At 44.6% G+C, this 16,341-nt stretch overlaps 1 non-coding gene across 1 annotated transcript; it reads left to right on the plus strand.

The window, feature by feature from the left end:
- The first annotated feature begins 3,326 nt into the window (after positions 1 to 3,326).
- On the plus strand, positions 3,327 to 3,433 carry LOC133252275 (U6 spliceosomal RNA). Its single transcript, XR_009737887.1, has one exon. It is a non-coding gene; the product is annotated as a U6 spliceosomal RNA (small nuclear RNA).
- Positions 3,434 to 16,341: the final 12,908 nt, after the last annotated feature.

Consider the following 16,341-nt stretch of genomic DNA (forward strand, 5'->3'; position numbering starts at 1 on the left):
TCCTGGTCTTGTTTTTGTTGACTGTATAGAGCTTCTCCATCTTTGGCTGCAAAGAATATAATCAATCTGATTTCGGTGTTGACCATCTGGTGATGTCCATGTGTAGAGTCTTCTCCTGTGTTGTTGGAATAGGGTGTTTGTTATGACCAGTGCATTTTCTTGGCAAAACCCTATTAGTCTTTGCCCTGCTTCATTCCGTATTCCAAGGCCAAATTTGCCTGTTACTCCAGGTGTTTCTTGACTTCCTACTTTTGCATTCCAGTCCCCTATAATGAAAAGGACATCTTTTTTGGGTGTTAGCTCTAGAAGGTCTTGTAGGTCTTCATAGAACTGTTCAACTTCAGCTTCTTTAGCGTTACTGGTTGGGGCATAGGCTTGGATTACCGTGATATTGAATAGTTATATATAATTATAAATATAATTGAAAGACTTTTCTGTACACCTGAAACTAACACAACATTGTAAATCAACTATACTTCAATTTAAAAGAAGTTTCAGTTGTGCATTTCTCCATCAAACTTACTCTGAGGATGACATCTCTCTGTCCATCTACTTCATGGACCCAGGTGGCCACCTCAAATGAGCACCCTAGGAAACCTATTTGTTAATTCAAATCATCTTCCAAATCCGGCAGGTGTTCTTCTGCTGGGCATCACATGTCCTATGCACCCCATATGGTCATCCTGTTAACAGGCCAGCTTTCCATTGCTCTCTGCCTGGCCATATGGCCAGGCCATTGGACCCTGCCTGTGAGTCAGTAAAAACCCAAATATAGGGTCTTTTTACTATTAAGTCCTTCCACCACTGCTAGGAAAAATGCAAATCAGCCCCCTGAGTTGACTTGCTTTGATTTTCTTCTATCAGAGTGGTAGCCTGCCAAAGAGGAAGGTGTCCACTCACTGTGGAGCTTCTGCCCGCAAACCAAACGGCTCATAGGGCACTGCCCAAGTAGCCTGTAGCCAGAAGATCCAGCAGCTCTTTTTTTTTTTTTTTTCAAACTTTTTATTTTGTATCGGGGTATAGCCGATTAACAACGTTGTGGTAGTTTCAGGTCAACAGTGAGGGGACTCCACCATACATGTAGATGGATCCAGGCTTCCCTGGTGGCTCGGTAGAGAATCCACTGCAATGCAGAAGTCACTGGAGATGCAGGTTCGATCCCTGGGTAGGGAAGATCCCCTGGAGGAGGAAATGGCAACCTGCTCCAATATTCTTGCCTGAAAAATCCCATGGACAGAGGAGTCTGGTGGGCTACAGTCCATAAACAGACAGATGTAGACAGGACTGAAGTGACTTGCAACTTAGCAGACATGCATACATGTATCCATTCTCTCCCAAAGCCCCCTCCTATCCAGGCTGGCACATAGCATTGAGCAGAGTTCCATGTGCTATATACTAGGTCCTTGTTGATTATCCATTTTGAATACAGCACTGTGACATAACCTCCCCAAACTTCCTAACCACCCCTTTCCCCAGGCAACCATAAGTTTGTTTTCTAATCCTATGAGTCTCTTTCTGCTTTGTAAGTTCATTTGCATCATTTCTTTTTAGATTCCACATATAAGAGATGTCTACAGTATTTCTCCTTCTCTGTCTGACTTACTTCATTCAGTATCACTCTCTCTAGGTCCATCCATTTTGCTGCAAATGACATTATTTCCTTCTTTTTAATGGCCGAGTAATATTCCATTGTATATATTTACCACACCTTCTTTATCCATCTGTCTGTTGATGGACATTTAGGTTGCTTCCATGTCTTGGTTATTGTAAGAAAGTGCTGCAATGAACACTGGGGGGCATGTATCCTTTCTGATCATATTTTTCTCCAGATATATGCCCAGAAGTGGGGCTGCAGGGTCATATGGTGGCTCTATTTTTAGTTTGTTAAGGAACCTCCATACTGTTCTCCACAGTGGCCGTGCACTAAGTCGCTCAGTTGTGTCCAACTCTTTGTGACCCCATGGACTGTAGCCCGCCAGGCTCCTCTGTCCATGGATTCTCCAGACAAGAATACTGGAGTGGGTTGTCACTCCCTCCTCTAGGGAATCTTCCCGACCCGAGGATTAAATCCACATCTCTTTTATCTCCTGCATTAGCAGGCAGGTTCTTTACCATTAGCACCACCTGGTACATAATGGCTGTCCCAATTTACATTCCTGCCAACAGTGTTGGAAGGTTCCCTTCATTTGTTGTTTGAGAATTTTTTGATGATGATCCAGCAGCTCTTTAGGTGGTTCCGAGTCAGCCCTAGAGGAAAAGAGTAAGTATCACCTGGCATTCTGTGGCATGTTCCTGTACGAAACACTTCCATTGTATGACGGAACACTCCTGGGCATTGCCCTCCCCATTAGAGTATTTCTCCATCATCACCCAAGGCATAATGAGTGTTTCAGGTTCAAGGTCATTTGATGTCTCCCAGTCATAGGGGAAATCTCAAAGCCCAATAGCAAGCTGTGTGTGTGTGCTTAGAGGCTCAGTCCTGTCCAAGTCTTTCAGAAATAATTTTCTCTCAAATGTGAATGTTCTGGTCCCAAATCCCAGAAGTTGCCACTAGGTGGCACTCACAGGCTTTTGCTATAAACGCCAGTCTCCTCTGCACACTGGGCTTTGGAATTGCAAATCAACAACCTGTGTGGGCTCAGGCACTCTCACAGGTTCCCATTTAATGTTTCCAATCCATATTGGAAGAAGGGTAGATTTCCATGCCTCCTGTTTTACAATGCTGGTAGGGGAAGCCTTCCCCAGTCAGACACAGTATCCATCCTCACAATACATTCAGGTAAAGAAGACGCAACCACTTCATACAGTCTTGATGTGGGTTCAATCCCTGGGTCAGGAAGATTCCCACTCCAGTGTTCTTGCCTGGGGAAATCCCATGGACAGAGGAGCCTGGCGGGCTATAGTCCATGGGGTCACAGAGTCGGAGGCGATTGAGTGACTAAACAACAAAGTAGACGCAACCACTTCATACAGTCTGTTCATGCCTTAGATTTTCATCCAGACTTTCACCTTTATCCCGTTTATCCTCCCAGTTTAGCTATAGCACTGTTAGGACTTCACATACAGATTTTGGAATCACAGTGCACGGGGCTCCCATATCAAGGAGTCCCAGAAAAGTCTCTTCTCCATCCTCTGACCATTTTACTCACTCAAGTTCGGATGGCCTTGGGTCTCCAGCAGGGGTCAGTTCTTATCTTGATTATATTGCAGGGCCATTGCCCCAGATAATTGGAGGCCTCTAGCCATCTTTGTCTTCCAGCTTTAAAAATTCCTCCACAAAGAATAAATAAAGCAAACTTATTTAGGGCCCTTCACTATCAGAGCTTGTATTCACTTCAGCAGCACATACACTAAAATTGGAATGATACAGAGAAGATTAGCATGGCCCCTGTGCAAGAATGACGTGCAAATTTGTAAAGCGTTCCAAGTTTAAAAATATATATAACTTCAATTCTCCAGGCAAGAATACTGGAGTGGGCTGCCATGCCATCCCTCCATGGGATCTTCCCAACCCAGGGATCGAACCCCCATTTCTTACGTCTCCTGCATTGGCAGGTGGGTTCTTTACCACTAGCGCCATCTGGGAAGCCCATAATATAACATATATAATATATACATATCCTCACTGTGGTTCCAGTATCATTTCTCCCTTCGATAGTGGCCCTGATACTAGTGCCTGTAGCTCAGACCAGCTGTAATCCAAGCTTGGCCCAGTCTCAGGATCTGCAACACTCTTTTGCTTTCATTTTAGCAATTACAGATAATAACCAAGGCAGAATGTTTGTTTGTTTGTTTGTTTTTGCTTATTTCTTGTTACTTTTGATTTCCTTATGCATCCAGTGAACCAACTCTGTGGGAATGGATTCTATCATTTCTAAATTCTATTACTGATTTTTTAATATATATTTAACATTTTTACTTACGTATTTTTGGCTGCACTGGGTCTTTGTTGCTGTGCCTGGGCTTTCTCTAGTTGCAGTGAGCAGGGCCTATGCTTTGTCACAGTGTCTGGGCTTCTTGCAGCGGCTTCTCTTGTGGTGGAGCACAGGCTCCAGGACTTGCAGGCTCAGTAGTTAGGGCACATGGGCTCTAAACAGCTGGTTCAATTGTTGTGGAGCACAGGCTTAGCTGCCCTGAGGCATGTGAATACTAGACCACCTGACCTGCCTCCCCAGAAATGTGTATGCAGGTCAAGAAGCAACAGTTAGAACTGGACATGGAACAATGGACTGGTTCCAAATAGGAAAAGGAGTACGTCAAGGCTGTATATTGTCACCCTGCTTCTTTAACTTATATGCAGAGTACATCATGAGAAATGCTGGGCTGGAAGAAGCACAAGCTGGAATCAAGATTGCTGGGAGAAATGTCAATAACCTCAGATATGCAGATGACACCACCCTTATGGCAGAAAGCAAAGAACTAAAGAGCCTCTTGGTGAAAGTGAAAGAGGAGAGTGAAAAAGTTGGCTTAAAGCTCAACATTCAGAAAACAAAGATCATGGCATCTGGTGTCATCACTTCACGGCAAATAGATGGGGAAACAATGGAAAGTGACAGACTTTCTTTTCTTGGGCTCCAAAGTCACTGCAGATGGTGACTGCAGCCATGAAATTAAAAGGTGCTTGCTCCTTGGAAGGAAAGCTATGACCAACCTAGACAGCATATTAGAAAGCAGAGACATTACTTTGCCAACAAAGTTCTGTCTAGTCAAAGCTATGGTTTTTCCAGTCTTGTATGGATGTGAGAGTTGGACCATAAAGAAAGCTGAGCGCTGAAGAATTGATGCTTTTGAACAGTGGTGTTGGAGATGACTTTTGAGAGTCCCTTGGACTGCAAGGAGATCAAACCAGTCCATCCTGAAGGAGATCAGTCCTGAATATTCATTGGAAGGACTGATGCTGAAGCTGAAGCTCCAATACTTTGGCCACCTGATGTGAAGAACTGACTCATTTGAAAAAACCCTGATGCTGGGAAAGATTAAAGGCGGGAGGAGAAGGGGATGATGGAGGATGAGATGGTTCAGTGGCATCATCGACTCTATGGACATAAGTCTGAGCAAGCTCCAAGAGTTGGTGATGGACAGGGAAGCATGGTCTGCTGCAATCCATGGGGTAGCAAATAGTCAGACACAACTGAGTGACTGAACTGAAATGTCTCTCGCTTCCTGGAACACCAATGCTGGTACCCTTAGATGATAAGACTACGTTTCACATGCCAAGGTCATACTGATTCAATGTATATGTGCTGATCTGATTTTTTTTTTTTAAACAAAATCCTGAAGGACTGTAACCCTGACTTTGATGTTCTTTGCTCTGACCAGACATAAAACCGTGCTATAAACCATGTTTCTCTGGAGCAGTCCCTCAGAGTAATCTGAGAGGCTGTCTTCTGGGCTGTAGCCCTCAGTTTGGCTCAAATAAAATTCTTTTCTAGTCCTATTATAGACTGTTTATTGTTTTCATCCACACTTCTTTGACTGGATCTTTTGATTTACTAGTTTGTTGAATACATGTTGTTACTCAACCCATCTACTGAGTTCCTTATGTCAACAATGACACATTTCAGGCCCCATATCTCCAGCAGATTCTTTCTAACTGCTTGTTCTTTCTTCATGTTCAGCAGCCTCCTGGGTCTGAGGAAATCCTTACTGGCAGGTCTATGCAGGTGGCTTCACTAGTACCCGTTGTTCCATTTCCTCTTTGCAGTTCCTGCAAGTCTCAGATCCCTGGAGGACCCACAGTCCTACCTGCCTGGTATTAATAAAAGAGGCCCAAGTGAGTGTACTGTCAACTCGGCCCTGATGGTGAACCTACTGTGGGGGAGACTACACCTCAGGGCTGAGGCCTCTCAGGTACATTTTGGCCCCATCATTCTGCATTTTCTCACCCCCTCCCCACATACCCCCGCCGTGTGTGTGTGTGTGTGTGTGTGTGCGCGCCTGTGTGTGTGTGCTAAATCACTTCAGTCGTGTCTGACTCTTTGCAACCCCATGGACCATAACCCGCCAGGCTCCTCTGTCCATGGGATTCTCCAGGCAAGAATACTGGAGTGAGTTGCCATGCCCTCCTTCAGGGGATCTTCCCCACCCAGGCATCTAACCCACGTCTCTTCAGTACACTGGCAGGCAGGTTTCTTTACAGCTAGCGCCACCTGGGAAGCCCCAGCAGAAGCCGTTTTCTATGAGACGTACTGTGTGATTCACTCCTGCTTCCTCCCTGCTCTCTCACTCCTGTGACTCATGTATTCTGTCTGCAAGCCCTGAGATCACTCAAGGTCAAATGACTGAAACTGAAATGCTTAACTTCATTTCCGCTATTATATATTATACATAATTTTCTGTTACGTAAGTTCAATTCATCTACGTTTACTGATATAACTGATACTTTGTGGTGTCAACTATCTTGTGCCATGTCATATTCACTCCGCATTGTTTTATTTTTAGGGCTTCCCAGGTGGCTCAGTGGTAAAAAATCAGCCTGCAATGCAGGAGACCCAAGTCTGATTCCTGGGTCGGGAAGATCGCCTGGAGAAGGAAATGGCAACCCACTCCAGCATTCTTGCCTGGAGAATCCCATGGAAAGAACCTGGCAGAGTACAGTCCATGGAGTTACAAAGAGTCAGACACTATTGAAGTGACTGAAACAGCAACAAATTCTCTGTATGATTAGTTTGCTTTTGTTTTTGTATTTCTTTTGGAGGTGAGGAGGTTTGTATTTCCGGTTAGTGGTTATTTTTCGGTTAATTACTTCCATGAGGCCCTCAGGCCTTTGTCCTCATTTAGGTTTCTGCTATTTTATTTGCCAGCTCTGAGTGCCATCCTTGGATGCTGACCTGTTCTCTCTGTGAGAATCTGTGAGCTCACCATGCTTTCCCCAGGCTCTCCCCACCCCCACTGCTCAGTCACTGTCAGCACACACGAGGTTTACACATATTTTCTCCACCCTTTTTCCTATCTTTGTTTTATAGTTTGACCCACAGATGACATATTCCAGGCATCAAGAGGTTTTTGCCAGTTTCTCAAATCATCTCCTTTTTGGATAAATTTCATCCTCAAAGGACCTGTGAGTGGGTATTCCCTGTTTCTGTATTTTTAAAGCTGTTTTTTTCCCTAGCATCTTAATACTTAAAGGATTACTTGTCTGCATATAAAGTTATTGGTTTACACTCTCATACACTGTTTCTTTTAAAAAATATTATTACCTAATTTAATTTATTTATTTATATTTATTTTTATTTTATTTTTGGCTATGCTGGGTCTTTGTTGCTGCTCAGGCTTTTCTCTAGTTGCAGCAAGGGAGGCTACTCTTCATTGCAGCGCTCAGAATTTGGCAAGACAGAATCCCATTCTTTCGAGGTGCCGTCTCCAAGAAGGTACCACAGCTGAGTCTTCAGAGAGCCATTCCACATTTCCATTGAGTCAGCCACTTCTGGATGACAGACTATGTGGTAAGACTATGACAGAGAAGAATAAACCTGCCTGCATATTGGATCTACTCCTGTAGCTGTGACCTCTGCACTGTGTTGCCTGTGCCTGGTCATGCTGGTTCTGAACATCTGTAAAAGAATATTCCTTGCAGCCTGAAATATACATACTAGCTCCTTCTCAATGCTCTGCCTCACAGGCTTTACAAGTATAACATTTTTCCATTCAAATAGAGATAAAAAGTTGTAGAACAGAAAGTAACAACTGTCTTGTTGGAAGATTATATGTGAACAGATCTATGCAGACAGCTGCAAGAACAAAGGATTAAAGAATCAAGAAGTCTGCAACAACCAGTCACACCTCCTCCCCTTTTAGTACAAAAAAAGACTGAATTCTAACTCGGGTAAAATGGTTCTTTGGAACACTAGTCCATCATCTTCTTGGTCTGCTGGCTTCCTGAATAAAGTCGTTATTCCTTGTATCAACACCTTGTCTCTTGATTTATTGGCCAGTCATGCTGGGACTTGGGGCTTCCCCTGTGACTCGAGGTAAAGAATCCAGGAGATTGCTATGCAGGAAACGCGGCTTCAATACCTGAGTCAGGAAGATCCCCTGGAGAAGGAAATGGTAACCCACTCCAGTATTCTTACCTGGGAAATCCCATGGACAGATGAGCCCGGCAAGCTATAGTCCCTGGGGATGCCAAAAAGAGTTGGACACAAATTTTCAACCAAACAATAATATGCAGGGAGGAGTAGGAGCTTGGACTCAGTAACAAGACCAGTTAATGCCATTAGCATGGACCCAATGCTGCGTCTTTGTAGTGGAATTAATTTCGTGGTCAGAAGCAACACTGTGCCGAGCACCCTGATAGTGGGTGGATCATCGTGTGAGTCCAGAACGGTGGAGCTAAAAGAAGCATCAGAAGCAAGGAAGACAAATCTAGTCTCAGATCTAGATCAAGTGAAGTCAAAGTGGCAGTCGTTTCAGTCGTGTCCAACTCTTTGCGACCCCATGGACTGTAGCCCACCAGGCTCCTCTGTCCATGGAGTTCTCCAGGCAAGAATAGTGGGGTGGGTAGCCATTTCCTTCTCCAGGGGATCCTCCTGACCCAGGGATCAAACCTGGGTCTGCTGCATTGCAGGCAGACTCTTTACTATCTGAGCCACCAGGGACGCCCAAAGATATGCCAAGGAAGACAAATCTACATTCAGATCTAGATTAAGGGTCTGTGTCTATTTCTGTAAGAGTGAATTTCTTTCCCCTCCATTATGGAAAAGAGAATACAGTCAACCAGAAACCAGGAAAATGGCTACTCTTCCTTCATCAGGGGCTCAGGGCTGGTCTCTGCAGCTGTCACCCAGCTCACTCAGCAGGGGCATGACCCCAATCAGGTGTGGTCAGAAGTCCGTGGTGCTGAACCGTGCACAGGCTCCACTGCTGTCACCAAGGCCACTTTGCTCATGGGTCCACTGAGCCTGTTGTGGCTGGGAAAAGGTTGATGGACACCCACAGGTGTTATTTTGTCCACCTAATTATGAAGAGCCTCCTCTGCATAGATGCCCTTTAGTGGGCATCCACACAGAACACAAAAACTTCACAGTCTGCTTCCTTCCAAGAGGTCCAAACATATTCTTCTCCAGATGTCCTCATTATTCATTTTCCAATTTTGATCCTCTTAAGACTTTTGACAATCCAGCCAAATAATCAGCCACTGCCCATAAATCATGGTACACCCATTCTTCCAGGCATTTCTCACTCCAAAGTGCACAGCCAGATGTGCTGCCCAGAGGATTTCTCTTCACCTCTGACCCCAATTCAGGAGGGTCAGAGTCAGGGAAAAACAGATTTGAAGATGTTATACAATTGGCTTGGAAGATGGAGAAAGAAGTTCGAAGTCAAATAATGCAGGTGGCTTCTAGAAGCTGGACAAGGCAAGGAAATGGATAAAGCCCTAGAGTGTCTAGAAGGAACCCAGCCCTGCTGTCCCCTCGATTTAGCCTGTGAGATTTCTGACCTACAATAGGGCTGTCCGCTTCTGAATGTCAAAAGCTTCTCAAGCAGACCATCTGGAAACCAAGCTCAAGTTCTTTCTCTCTCAGTCAACTGGCCAGGAAGGCTCTCCATGAGGTCACAGGCCTGGACTGATGGCAAGAGGCAAACACAGGAGTTGGCAGCAAAGGAGTCCAAGCCCCCCATGGTGTACCCTATGTGTGCCTTTGGACATGCCCAAGCCCAGTCTCTAGTCTGCTCTGTTGCTGCTGGGTGCACCAAAGGACAATATAAGGACAACAACGCCAAGTTTGTTGTGGGCAGCTCAGGCTGCATCATCACCTGATGTGCCATGGTTAGGCCTTTCCAACCCAAAACCAGAAAATATTTCTCAAAGGGAGAATGGTTCTATATGCAAAGGAGGGGAAGAATTTGCTCTAAAACCCTGAGGTCTGCACTGTAATTCTCTTGGTGCTTTCCAGATGCTCCGCACAGCATTCCTATTTGTCACAGACACAGCGAGTGTCATTGGTTCTGCTGGATCATGAGGCCCAAGTGTTAGGGAAGCTTTTACTGCTGCACAGCCTGCCCTTGTTCTGGTCTCTCAAGGCCAGGTGGCTGGGACTTCCCTGGTGGAGCTAAGACTCCAAGCTCCTAACACAAGGGGTCCAGGTTTGATACCTGGTCAAGGAAATAGATCCCACATGCCTCAACTAAAAGATTCTGCATTCTGCAACTAAAGAGTGCTATAACTGAGACCTGATACAGCCAAATAGATAAATAATAATAATAATATAAAAAACAGGTGGCTTTCCAGGCGGGTCTCGCTGGGTAAGGGATCAGACACAAACATGGTGAGTGTTGTCTCTCCACTATGAAATGACTCACCAAGAACTGTGCCTCTCTTTTTTGGTGGTAGGTTGTGGAAGGTGTGTTTGTCTTTTATCAGAGAAGAGATATATTCCAGACCATTAGACTTCCCAAATGAAGAAGGGGTGGACTCCTGAAATTTTATGAGGTTTTATGAGGTTCATACTACTCACCATATGACTTGCGTGCATCTTATTAAGATATCAAAAGTATCTGCTGTTTCTTGTTTATCAGACCAGTCAACATCACGTCAGTGCAGAGGATCAGCATCAGGTTTTCTAGAACGTCAAGGTGGTCAAGTGGTCTATGGATTATATTACAACTGAGCAGGAGAGCTGACATATCCCTGAGGTAAGACCGAAGGCAAGTTGCTGGTCCCAGTAGGTGAAAAAAAAACACTGTCTTTGGAGAGCCTTACAAATTGGTATAGAGAGAAAGGCATTAGCTAGATCAACAGCTACCAACTGTCAGGAGATGTGCTGAATTGCTCCAGTGACAGGCTCCAGTGACGCCTGGGACAGCAGCTGCAATCTGAGTCACCAGCAGCCAACAGCTGAGTTACGTGGGGATGTGGCATTAAGCTCTGCAACTCCCCTTGGGAGGCAGTCTTGTTTCCAGGTTCCTATTTTGGTACAGAGGAGCAGCTTCTGGAGCTTTCACTCCAAGGGGAAGGGAACCAACATCAGCATTCATCCAGTTGCCAGGTATCTCTTTTCCAATTGTACATTCAAGAATTGAAGAAATATCAATCGAGGGACTTCCCCTCCAGTGGTTAAGAGACCACTGGCCAATGCAAAGGACACGGGTTCAATCCCTGGTTCAGGAAGATCCCACATATGGTGCAGCAACTAAGCCCAAGAACCACAACTACTGAGCCTACATTCCTCAACTACTGAAGGCTGCATGCCTAGAGCCTGTGCTCCGCAACAAGAGAAGCCACCGCAATGAGAAGCCCAGGCGCTCCAAGTAGGGAATAGCCCCTGCTGTCTGCAACGAGAAAGCCCATGCACAGAAATGAAGACCCAGTGCAATCAAAAATAAATAAATGTTTTAAAAAAAGAAATATCAATTGATTTTTGACAAGGGTGCCAAGACAATTCAATGGGAAAAAAGTCTTTTCAACAAATGGTGCCAGGATGACTGGATACCCATATGGAAAACAATGAAGTTGGACCTCTTTCATATACCATGCACAAAAATGAACTCAAAATGGATTGTGGGCCTAGATCAATGAACTAACACTATAAAATTCTTAAAGTGTAAAAGTAAACCTTTGTGACCTTGGGTTAGGCAAAGCCTCTTTAGATCTGACATCAAACACACACACACACACAAAACACAGATAAATTGAACTTCATGAGTACATCTAGTACTTGATGAACTAGAGATCTTGATTTCAAATACCATTCTCCAATGAAAGGAACCAGGGCTCCTTGGAGAAATGGCTGATTGTAGGACCAGGTAGTAACTATATAAGATGAGACTGAAACATCTTATAGTGCCAGAAAGTAAGTAAGTGATGAACAAACACACACACACACAGTGATGGGAAAATGTCAAAGGAACCCAGGACAAGCTGAAAGCAGAGTTGGAACAATTTGAGCAACAAAATAAAGTTGTCATGGTGTATAAAAGAGTCTATACTGATACAGATAAACAACTGACTAAATAAATGAGAAGAGACAAGTCACCCATGCAAAAGAATTCTAAATAATGTATATGGCTACTCTGCCCTCAAGGAGTTGGCATAACTCCACAGTCCTTACATGGAGGCTGCACAGAGTGTGGACATAACTCCAGTTTAATTAAGAGAGATACATCAATTAAAAATAAAAAAAGAAAAATACATCAGATAAACTCAAACTGAAGAACATCCTAAAAAAAAAAAAAACACCTAACCTGTACTCCTCAAAACTGTCAAGGTCATCAAGAACAAGGAAAGTCTGAGAAATTGTCACCACCCAGAGGAGCCTAAGGAGACATGATGACTAAATGTGACACGGTGCCCTGGATGGGGTCCTGGCACAGACGCAGAACATTAGGTAAAAATGGAAGAAATCAGAATAGAGTATCAATATTGGTTCATTAATTGTAACAACTGTGCCATATCAATGTAAGATGTTAATAACATGGGAACCCAGGTGTAGAGTATATGGGAATTCTTTGTACAATCTTTGTAATTTTCCTGTAAAACTCTTCTAAAATCAAAATTTTATTTTTTAAAAATGTAAAACTTGTGAAGGACACCCTAAATAAAGTGAAAGGAAACCCAGAAGATTAAGTATTTTTCCTGGGAGAGAAAGGTCCAGAAAAGCAGGCGGGGCCAGTGATGCCGAGTACTTTCCACGTGCTCACTGGCCATATGTATGTCTCCTTTTGTGAAGTGTATGTTCAAATCTTTTGCACTTGTAATATTGAATCAACTGTCTTATTACTGCCTTTTGAGTGGAGTTTTATTGGCTTAAAACAACATAAACTTATTATATTATAGTCAGGTAGATCAGAAATCTCATTGGGCTAACATCAAAGGGACAGCTGGACTGGGATCCCCCTAAAGCCTAGAGGATCATTATTTCCATGCCTTTTCCACCTTCCAAACCCACCTGTGTTTTTTGACTTGTAACCCAGTCCTCCATCTTTAAAGCCAAGAATGTAACATCCTCAAAAATCTGTTTTTCTCCGACTCTGCCCTTTCTGTCTCCCTCTTTTAAGGTCACTGTGATTACACTGGGCCCAACTAGGTAACCAGGCCAGTCTTCCCATCTCAAGATCCTTTATTTAATCACAACTTCCAAGTTCTTCTGCCATCTAAAGTAACATATTCATAGGTTTTAGGTATCAGGATGTGGACATCTTTGTGGAAGCCATTAATCAGCCTACAACACCCACAATCTATCATTAAGTATAAAAAGTTGGCAATAAAGAATGCACACAGATTCATTTGCATAAGAAAAAACACTGTTATCACTGAGTGTTAAGAGCTCTTCATAGACTCTAGATCAAGTTTTTTATTTAATTAATTATTATTTTTGGCTGCACTGGGTCTTCGCTGCTGTGTGTGGGCTTTCTCTAGTTGGGGCGAATAGGGGCTTCTCATCATGGTGGCTTCTCTTGTTGCAGAGCGCTGGTCCTAGGCACTCAGGCTTCAGCAGCTGCAGCACTCAGGCCCTAGGGCACGTAAGCTTCAGTAGCTGTGCTGCACGGCCTAGTTGCCCTGCAGCATGTGAAATCTTCCCAAACCAGGGATCACCCACGTCCCCTGCATTGGCAGGCAGATTCTTAACCACTGGACGACCAGGGAAATCCTAGATCAAGTTCTTTGACAGTTATGTGTGAATACCATCTCCCAATCTATGACATGTTGCTGCTAAGACACACCACAACCAAGACAGATCTCAAGAACATTATTCTGAGTGAAAATGACCTTACACAAAAAATTATACTGTATGACTCCATTGAGAAGAAGTTCTAAAGGAGGCAAGACTAGTCTACGGTGGAAAAAAAATCCAAACAGTAGGAAAAGCCCTGATATTTGTGAAGCTCAGACCCAGGGGACCCTCTGCTTAGGGCAGCTACTCTGTGTTTCAGGCTTCTGCCCTCCCAGCAGATGTTGAATATAAATCCTTAGCAGTCCATTCTGTCTGCTTTACCCTGTTCTCAGCTTAGGGACCACGGTAGAAAGAACGATGACCCCCAAGGGTGTCCATATCCTAACCCCTGGCATCACACATGTGAATATCTTAATGCTACATCACAAAAGGGGAATTAGAGTGGCAGATGAGCTGACTCTAAAATAGGATGATTATCCTGGATTTTCCATGTTGGCCCAATGTAATGATATGGGCTCTCAAAGGCAGCAGCAGAAGATGGAGAGATGCAATGATGGAAGAGACTCAAAGTATAGAGGGACTGGTCTGGTATCGAGGGCTTTGAAGATGGAGAAAGCAGGTCACGACCCAAGGAATGTGGCTGGCCTCCAGAAGCAGAAGCAGGGGATGGTCCTAAGCCGACAGCCAGTGAGAGAGCAGGGACTCAGCCCTATGTCTGCAAGGAAGTGAATCCTGGCAACAACCTGGATAAGCAAGCACACCATTCTCTTTTAGAACCTCCAGAAAGAATCAGGGCCTTGATGACACCTCGATTTCAATTGGTTGAGGTTCACCTTGAGCTTCTGACCAATGGAACTGTAAGAAAGAAATCTGTGTTAAGTCACTACATTTGCAGGCATTTGTTAGAGCAGCAATAGAAAACTAGCACAGGAACCAAGCTATGTGCTCATGAGTCCATTAATTCTGTTTCACCAGGCATATCATAGACTATTTCCAAGCCCATCTTATCACATACATACACCTTAATAAACCCTAAAACCCAATATATTTCGTGTGCACTTTTCTTAACCTAATACATTTCTCTTCTCAGATGTTCTGTCCCCAGGATATGCTGCTACCACCCCCAATCTACTCCCACCCCGAGTCCTGTGTCATTCTGCTCTCATCGGGGCAGGCGCTTCTTAAGCCTCTGCCTCTCTGTGGGCCTGTGTCCGCCCACTGCTATTCTTCCGGGTTGGAAGAAACAACTAGAAGAGTTTAAAAAGTTGTTCCCTGGGAGGGTGGGGACCATAGAACTGGTGTTTTTCACGCCAGAGGGAACAGCCTCTCTTAAGATTTTCTCCTGAACAAAGCACAAGGGCAAAGCTTACAAAGGCCACAACAAGATCAAAAACCACAATCTCCAGACTGAATGGTCCATTTAGTGAAGCCTGTGGGTGGTCCATTCAGGACTGGCTGGGTTGGGCTGGTTACTAATCTGTGAACTTGCGGTTTTCCAGAAGACTGTGTTGGCTTATCCAGTCTATGACATTTTGTTTTTTCTGGGAGCTGTGCCCATTTGTTGCCTGTCCTCTGCTGATGGTGGCAAAGCCAACCCAGAGCAAGGAACCAAACAAAGACAGGGTCCAATACTTACTGTGGTCAGGGCCTTCCTAAGTTTCCCTTTTGGCCACATTCTGCACTTGGCAGGGATGGGAACAAGCATTAGGTGTCAGTGTTTAGGCTGGACTAGATGGGTTTCTAGGCTAGGTCCTTCCCCTCCTTGAAAGCTGTGGCTGCCACCAGGGCTTGTGTGCTTTGGACTGGGTTACTTTGATAAACAATCCAAATAAACAGAAATGGAGGCCAAGGAAATGAGAGCGAGAGGCAAGGAAGTCAACAAATACCAGGGGGTTTCGGCGACCCGGTAACCTCGGTAGGTCACTGAGGCTCAAAATGGCCAAGAGGAAGGAGGTGCCCCCGGGCATTCGGCACAGACTGAACAGTATTTGCTCAATAAGATACTGTGATACAAAATCACAACACACGTGCAAGTACGTCAGACAGTTACAACTTGATCACCAACAACACTGTTCCTTGGAAAAGCCAACCCGTTCATCCTGACACTACACCAAGGAACCAAGAATTCCACCAGTGAGGTGGGAACCGTCACCATGTTTTGAATGTATGTAATTACCCTGATGTGCAGGGCTATTTGGCGCATTTTCCCTATAGGGTAAGAGCTGTTCTTTAACACTTAGAGCCTCCTCAGGAAGCTGACAACACTCCACCTTGGCACTGAGTATGGGGCTTGCTAAAGCCCCCAGTCACAGTTTCCATAAAGCCAGAAGTATTAGCTAAGGTTCTCGTCAGTTCCTCCACTTTGAGTTCAGGAACCAAGGGCTATCACAACTAGCCTCTACCAGGTTTCATGGGCATAACCTTTAACTAGAGGGGTATCATTTTTCTTGAGATCCCAAGTTCGCCAGCATGTCTGACCTGCCAGGAAGTGACCTCCTTACTGCCTGTAGACTGGGACTACGCAGGCCATAAACCAGCAGCAGGTCAGCTTCCTGAAATACTCTGCAGGTATCTTTTCCATGTGTGTTCCCTGGAGGGCAGCCAGCCCTGAGTGAGTGGGACACAGCTGAGCGAGTCATAGTCACAAGTCCAGTCTATCCAGCAGTAGGAAGGCAGCCTGGTTGGGCCTATGCCAAAGATTACAGCACCAGGCAAAGTCAGGTTAAAC

This window comes from Bos javanicus, chromosome 7, assembly GCF_032452875.1.
Source record: "Bos javanicus breed banteng chromosome 7, ARS-OSU_banteng_1.0, whole genome shotgun sequence".
Classification (NCBI taxonomy): domain Eukaryota; kingdom Metazoa; phylum Chordata; class Mammalia; order Artiodactyla; family Bovidae; genus Bos; species Bos javanicus.